We start from the raw sequence: 6,898 nt of genomic DNA on the forward strand, positions 1-6,898 counted from the left end.
AAGACATCTGAGATCAACCTCTGGATTCTGTATTCATGTGCACACATTCTTGAACACACACACACACACACACACACACACACAATGTATTAACCTTGTGAGTTTGTTTGTAATTAACTTTACTATAATTTCATTTTTATAGTTGAAACAAACTATACACCCAGTTTGATATTGTTGACTTTGTGAGTAAAGATGAAATGAAAAAAAAATTTCTCACTGGAAATATGCAAGAATTGTCTTCCCTTTTCTGCAGTTTGAAAAAAATCTCATTATACAAGAGTTTCTCCTTTGCAATAGAGTATTGTCCAGCAGGGAACGAAATAAGGACAAATAGAGTGGATGTACAAACGTAAGCAGAGCTGCCCAGCCTTTGGAGGCTAAAGTGCCAAGTAGCGCTGTAAGACAACCAAAGCTGGGTGTGCTGCTCTAGAACTTGAGACGTGGGAGCAGGAGGGTTGGGAGTTCAAGGCTGGCCTCAGCTACACAGCAAATTTAAAGCCAGCCCAGGGAATACAGGAGCCCCTATGTAAAGTATGCTGAGATACAATGCATAAGAAGAGAAACAAGCTAGTTAACATATAAATCATTTATTTCATCTTTTATAGGAAAATTGGAAATGTGCTTTCTTAGCAATTTTCAAATATAGAATAATATATTGTCATTAGCTATAATCACCATGTGCAATATAGCTCTTAAATTTATTCCTCGCATCTAACTAGAATGTGTCCTTTGACCAAAATCTCCCCAAACCCTGAACCCCTTCTTTTTTGGTCCCCTGCTAACAACCTCTCTACTCTCTAGGAGTTCAGCTTTTCTAGAGCTTGGCTTTCTGTGCCAGGTTTATTTCATCCCAGGCTCATCCATGTTGCCGTTAATGACGATAATCTCTTCTTGTTTATACAAGGAATAGTATTTCATTGTGCATATTACATTCTATATCTAAAATTTCTTTATTCTTATTTTATGTACACTGGTGTTTTGCCTGCATGCGTGTCTTTGTGAGGGTGTCTGAACCCCTGGAACTGGAATTATAGACAGTTGTAAGCTGCCATGTGGGTGCTGGGAATTGAACCTGGGTCTCCTGAAAGAACAGCCAGTGTTCTTAACCTCTGAGCCATCTCTCCAGCCCCATGCCTGTTATATTCTAAGGGGCTTTCTTACCCACTTGTTCTCTGATACACTCTCATATCTTGGCTATTGTGTGTTGTGGAAATTTTGGTTTATATGTAAACATATTTTTGTTTTGAACACAGGTGTGGGTGATGGGGGATGCTCTAGTTGTCTACAGCTGGTAACTGCCTCCTCAGAGAACATATGATGTTTGTCAGCTGTGAACTACCTGGTGTGGGGGGGGGGCGTGGTCTTTGTCAGTGGGGGATAAAAGCCAGCCCCAAAGAGAGACTGGGGGCTCCGGGAAAGAAGAAAGCTGCTAGTGCTTCCCTCTGCTGATGCAGTGTGAGGAAAAGAAGTCAAAGATATCCGGAAATGAAGATTGGACTTGCCCCAAGGAACCCAAGCACCCTGAACAGCAGGAAGCAGCTAAGGAAAACCACGCCCCCTCTCTACTCACCTTCTTTTTCTTCTACTGGATGTTGGACGGGGATTAGGGTGGAACAGGGAAAAAGAGATTTAAGGAACCCAAAATAAAAATAGTTGGTTAAAAATACACCAACAATTGTGACTAATGTTGCAATTAGATACCAGAATGCTGGTATCGCTTCCATATATATATATAAAAAAAATTTTTTTTTACATGTGTGCACAGGAGTGGGATTGCTGGGTCATATAGCTCTATTTTTTTGTTTGTTTGTTTTGGAGACAGGGTTTCTCTGTGTAGCCTTGGCTGTCCTGGACTCACTTTGTAGACCAGGCTGGCCTCAAACTCACAGAGATCTTCCTGCCTCTGCTTCTGAATGTGCACCTTCATGCCTGGCTCTATGTATGTATGTATGTATGTATGTATGTATGTATGTATGTATGTATTTATCTATTTATTTATGTTTTTCAAGACAGGGCTTCTCTGTGTGGCCTTGGCTGTCCTGGACTCGATTTGTAGGCCAGGTTAGCTTTGAACTCACAGAAATCCACCTGCCTCTCCCTCCCTGAGTGCTGGGATTACAGGCATATGCACCATGGGGCCCAACTTATTTTTAAATTTTGATTTTTAACTTTTTTTTTGAGAAACATCTTAAACATCTTAGTCTTCTTAAAATACAAGCAATAATTCCTTTAACTTTATAATCTTGTTACATTTGATCATGATATACCTTATGAAACACTCAAGGGCAAAACGTTGAAGCCCTATGTTTTCTCAAATCTTCCAGGAGGATAATTACTTTCTGTCTTCCCGGATACACATGCACTCTCTCCCCACTCGTCCCCACGCTTCTCTTTTCTCCTCCACCCCAACCTCACCCGTCTCTCTTCCATCAATTTTTTAGTTAGAATTTTGGTTTCTTTAAAAACCCAGTTATGTTTTGGTTTCGGTCCCAGGAGTGGGGTATGAGGTTGGTTCAGATTGCCCACAGCAGCTAACTATAAGATGTCTCATGCTCTGTCAGGGACGTGATTTGTGCCAGCTGCAGATAGTTTATGTTTGGAATTCTTGGGACTATTGAGAGGGTGTATAAAGGGAGAGCCCAGTGAGGGCCTGTGGCAGCTGCTCTCCCCTCCCTTCCCTCCCTTCCCCTCCCTTCCCCTCCCTTCCCCTCCCTTCCCCTCCCTTCCCCTCCCCTCCCCTCCCCTAGTGGTTTGTGCTGCTGTGTTTGCTATTGCTGGTTTGCTGGACTGCTGGCTATCCTGACAACGATGAAGACTGGGCTTGCTCTGTGAAACTATGTCCCTAAACAGCAGGAAGGAGTCTAAGACACATGCCCGCCCCCCTTTCCACTAACCTTTTTTCTTTCCTACCTGATATTGGGGGGGGGCGAGGGTTGGAAGGGAGGTAGAGGTATAAGAACCCAAATAAAATAGATAAAAAATATGCCTACAATTTTTCTCCTCCTTAGGTAATCGGCAGGGATTGGAGAGGCTGGAGAGCCAGAGCCTGAAGCATCCTGATTAATTGTGATGCAAACTTACATAATTGATATATTTTTGCCTTCCTTTTTATTGATATGTGACTTGGAATCTCAAAAGCATTACTAGCACACAGAAAAGCATTACTTAAAGCTTCTTAATGAACATTAAACTGTTTATGGCGACAAAGATGTGACTGTCTTCTGCTTATACTTTTGAAATAATGTTGGTATTTCTTTGATGTTCATAGTTTGTCCTTAACTTCTCACACCTGCTTTGAGGGCACGTGTGCTTCTATGAAGCTGCAATTAATGAGAATATAAAAAGGGGCTCTGTTCTCTTTTCTGTACTTAGACATTTCAGTAGCAGGAGGATGCAGTGACCTTAACTCTATAAAGTTATCCTTCTCACATGCTTACTCAGGTACACACATGCACCTATGTGGTTGTTGGTTTTTAGCAAAATCTCAATGTTCAATTCTACCAGTAAAGACTTGTGATAATGAGGTGAAAGCCTGCTAGCTCAGAGAGGCAGAGAAAGCACCCAGCCGACCTTCCTGCTTAGTTCACATTCCAGAAGTCCTGCTCCCTCCCCAACACCATCTCCAAAACCCTCAACCTGAATGTCCCTTCCTTCTACTTCCTGTGCATTGCTCTATCTGTACTCCTGACTTCCTGTTACTCTCTATGGTTTTTTTTTCCTATGTTCACTCCCTATCAACTTGGTTGCTTGCTCTGCCTCTTGATCTAGGGTTGACTTTATTTAACCCTGGTTACAACACTCAAGCAGAAAGCGCTTGGATTAAAGATGTGTGTTACGGCTGAGCCACACCATAACTAGAAACAGTTTTTCCCCTCCAGTAAACAGAACAACCTTGGGGTTCACAGTGTGATCAAATATCCTGAAATGCACATTCATGCACATGGGTGTGTGGCTAGGTTCTACCCACCTCAGGGAACAGCGATCTCTGTCATCACTTTACATACCTGGCAACTTGGAAGTATGCCGACAATAAAAAGCTGAGTTGAGCTGAATTGAGTCCTAAGCCATGATAAAATCCTTTCCTTAATGTTTATTTTAGCTGGAATTATGGTAATGCTAACTGGCATTGCTCTACAACGGTACTTGTACATTGTATGTTTAGGGGGAAAAATATTTTGCTCATGGCTTACATAGGCATGTAGTCATTGAAAACCATGTGCAGGCAGTTCTAAGATAAGTGTCCCAATACTTATTGTTGACAGGGAACATTAGAGTCTTAAATATTATTTGTGGTGAGTGTGGGTGTGTGTGGTGTAGGAGTGTGTGATGTGGGGGTGTGTGTGATGTGCATGGTGTGCATGGTGCCTGTGGTGTACGTGGTGCATGTGTGCGCGTGGTGTGTGCTTGGTGCATGTGTGCTGTGGTACACTGGTGTGGGTGTGTCTGTGTGTGTGTGGTGTGTGGGTATGTGTGTGGTGTGTGGGTATGTGTGTGGTGTATGTGTATGTCTGTGTGTGTATGTAGTGTATGTGTATGTCTGTGTGTGTGTGGTATGTGTGTATGTGTGTGTGTGGTGTATGTGTATGTCTATGTGTGTATGTGGTGTATGTGTATGTCTGTGTGTGTATGTGGTGTATGTGTATGTCTGTGTGTGTATGTGGTGTATGTGTATGTCTGTGTGTGTGTGGTGTGTGTGTATGTCTGAGTGTGTGTGGTGTGTGTGTATGTCTGAGTGTGTGTGGTGTGTGTGTATGTCTGAGTGTGTGTGGTGTATGTGTATGTGTATGTCTGTGTGTGTATGTGGTGTGTGTGTATGTCTGTGTGTGTGCTGTATGTGTATGTCTGAGTGTGTGTGGTGTGTGTGTATGTCTGTGTGTGTGTGGTGTATGTGTATGTCTGTGTGTGTATGTGGTGTGTGTGTATGTCTGTGTGTGTGTGTGGTGTATGTGCATGTCTGTGTGTGTGGTGTATGTGTATATCTGTGTGTATGTGGTGTATGTGTATGTGTGTGTGTGTGGTGTGTGTATGTCTGTGTGTGTGGTGTATGTGGTGTGTGTGTGTGTGTGTGTGTGTGTGTGTGTGTGTGTGTCTGAGACAAGGTTTCATTGTGTAACCCATTATGGAGTTCAGAATTGCAAGCCTGGGCTTATACATATTTGTTACCACACTTGAAACTGCAGGGTTTTAAAAAAGGCTCTACTTTGTTTAAGAAAACTAAAGTTAGAGGGGCTAGAGAGTTGGCTCGGTCCTTACAGAGGACCTGTGTTTTATTCCCAGCACCAACACAGTGGCTGCTACCATCTGTAACTCCACTCCCAAAGAAGTCAACACTCCCTCTTCTGACCTCCTCAGGTACCAGACATGCAGGTGGTACCCATGTGTACATGCTGGCAAAACACTCATGCACATAAAATAAATCTAAAAATTAAAAAAAGTCAGAACATATCTATTTCACACCAGACCACTCAGGAGCAAATGTGACAAGTCTTCAGAATAGGACCTTAAAAACTGGGGAGAAAGAGGGCTTTTTATTCCTTTCATTTTCCTCACTTTGGGTCATTTTGTTTTGTTTACGTGTATGGGTGTTTTGTCTGCATGTATGTCCATGTACCATGTGTATGCCTGGTGCCGGAAGAGACCAGAAAATAGCATCAGATCTAGAACTGAAGTTATAAATAGTTGTGAGCCACCTCGTGGATGCTGGCAACTGGACCAGGGTCCTCTGGAAGCAGCCGGGGCTCTTAACCATTAAGTCATTTGTTGAAATCATTCTACCTAAACTTCCCTGCCTGATCTCAAGATCCCAAGCTCAAGGCCTCCCTACCTCTGCTTTCTGAGTTGTGGGTTTACGAGCCCGTCCGTTCTGGCTTGCCTGGTCTCTTTATTTCCTTTATTAGATGAGGCTGTGAGGGAGCCAAATGCCTGAACATTTTCTACAGGTCCTGGATGTGGCTGGATATAAAAGCGGGCTCACAGACTTTGTGTAACTGAAAAGCAGAAGCCACACTACCACAGTGGACCACGTGTGGACTGATGGCTTCTACCCTGCAGTCTCTTCGCTGTGGCTGGGATCAGGCCAGCTTCTGATGCCTCCAGAAGATGGCAGCTCCTCACTGACCTGTGTCCTTCACTGCCACAGCACCAGAAACAGGATCACTTTCTATTTTATTATTTTATCTGTATGGGTGTTATGTCTGCTTGTATAGATGTGTACCACATAGGTGCAGTGCTTGCAGAGGCCAGAAGAGGGCATCAGATATCCTGGACTTCCTGATGGCTGTAAGCCACCACAGGAGCGCAGGAAACCAAAGCTGGGTCGCCTGGTAGAGCAGCTGGTGCTCTTAACTGCTAAACCATCTCTCTAGCCTCTGGTGGCTCAGTTTTGACTGGCTGCCTTATTTACAGGCTCTACTCTTGAGAAATAACACATTAATGATGAGCTCACTGGTCTATCCCATTCATAGATAAAGGTGTGGTGGTACAAACCTTTAATCCCAGCACTCGGGAGGCAGAGGCAGGCAGATCTCTGAGTTCAAGGCCAGCCTGGTGCACAGAGTTTGTTCCAGGACAGCCAAGGCTACACAGAGAAACCCTGTCTCAAAAAACAAAACAAGTCTTAGTATCAAAAGTCCCAAATTCCCGTGGCCAGGAGAACACTCTCTGATTTATTTATTTGTTTATTTATATCTAAAACAGTATGTCCTAACCACGATCCAAGTGTGTTCTACTATGCTTCCATGTGTAAACTTGGATCTTAACACATATGACTGAAAGCATTGGCCTTGCGACTGGCTAACTCGAATCATTTCTCATGGATTGAATTTTTCTCCCTTCAGTCATTGCTCATTCACTAATCATTTTCACTTACATAGTGCTTTAACCATGGTGGGCCTTGAGC

This window comes from Acomys minous (assembly GCF_964271855.1).
Source record: "Acomys minous genome assembly, chromosome: 1".
Classification (NCBI taxonomy): Eukaryota; Metazoa; Chordata; class Mammalia; order Rodentia; family Muridae; genus Acomys; species Acomys minous.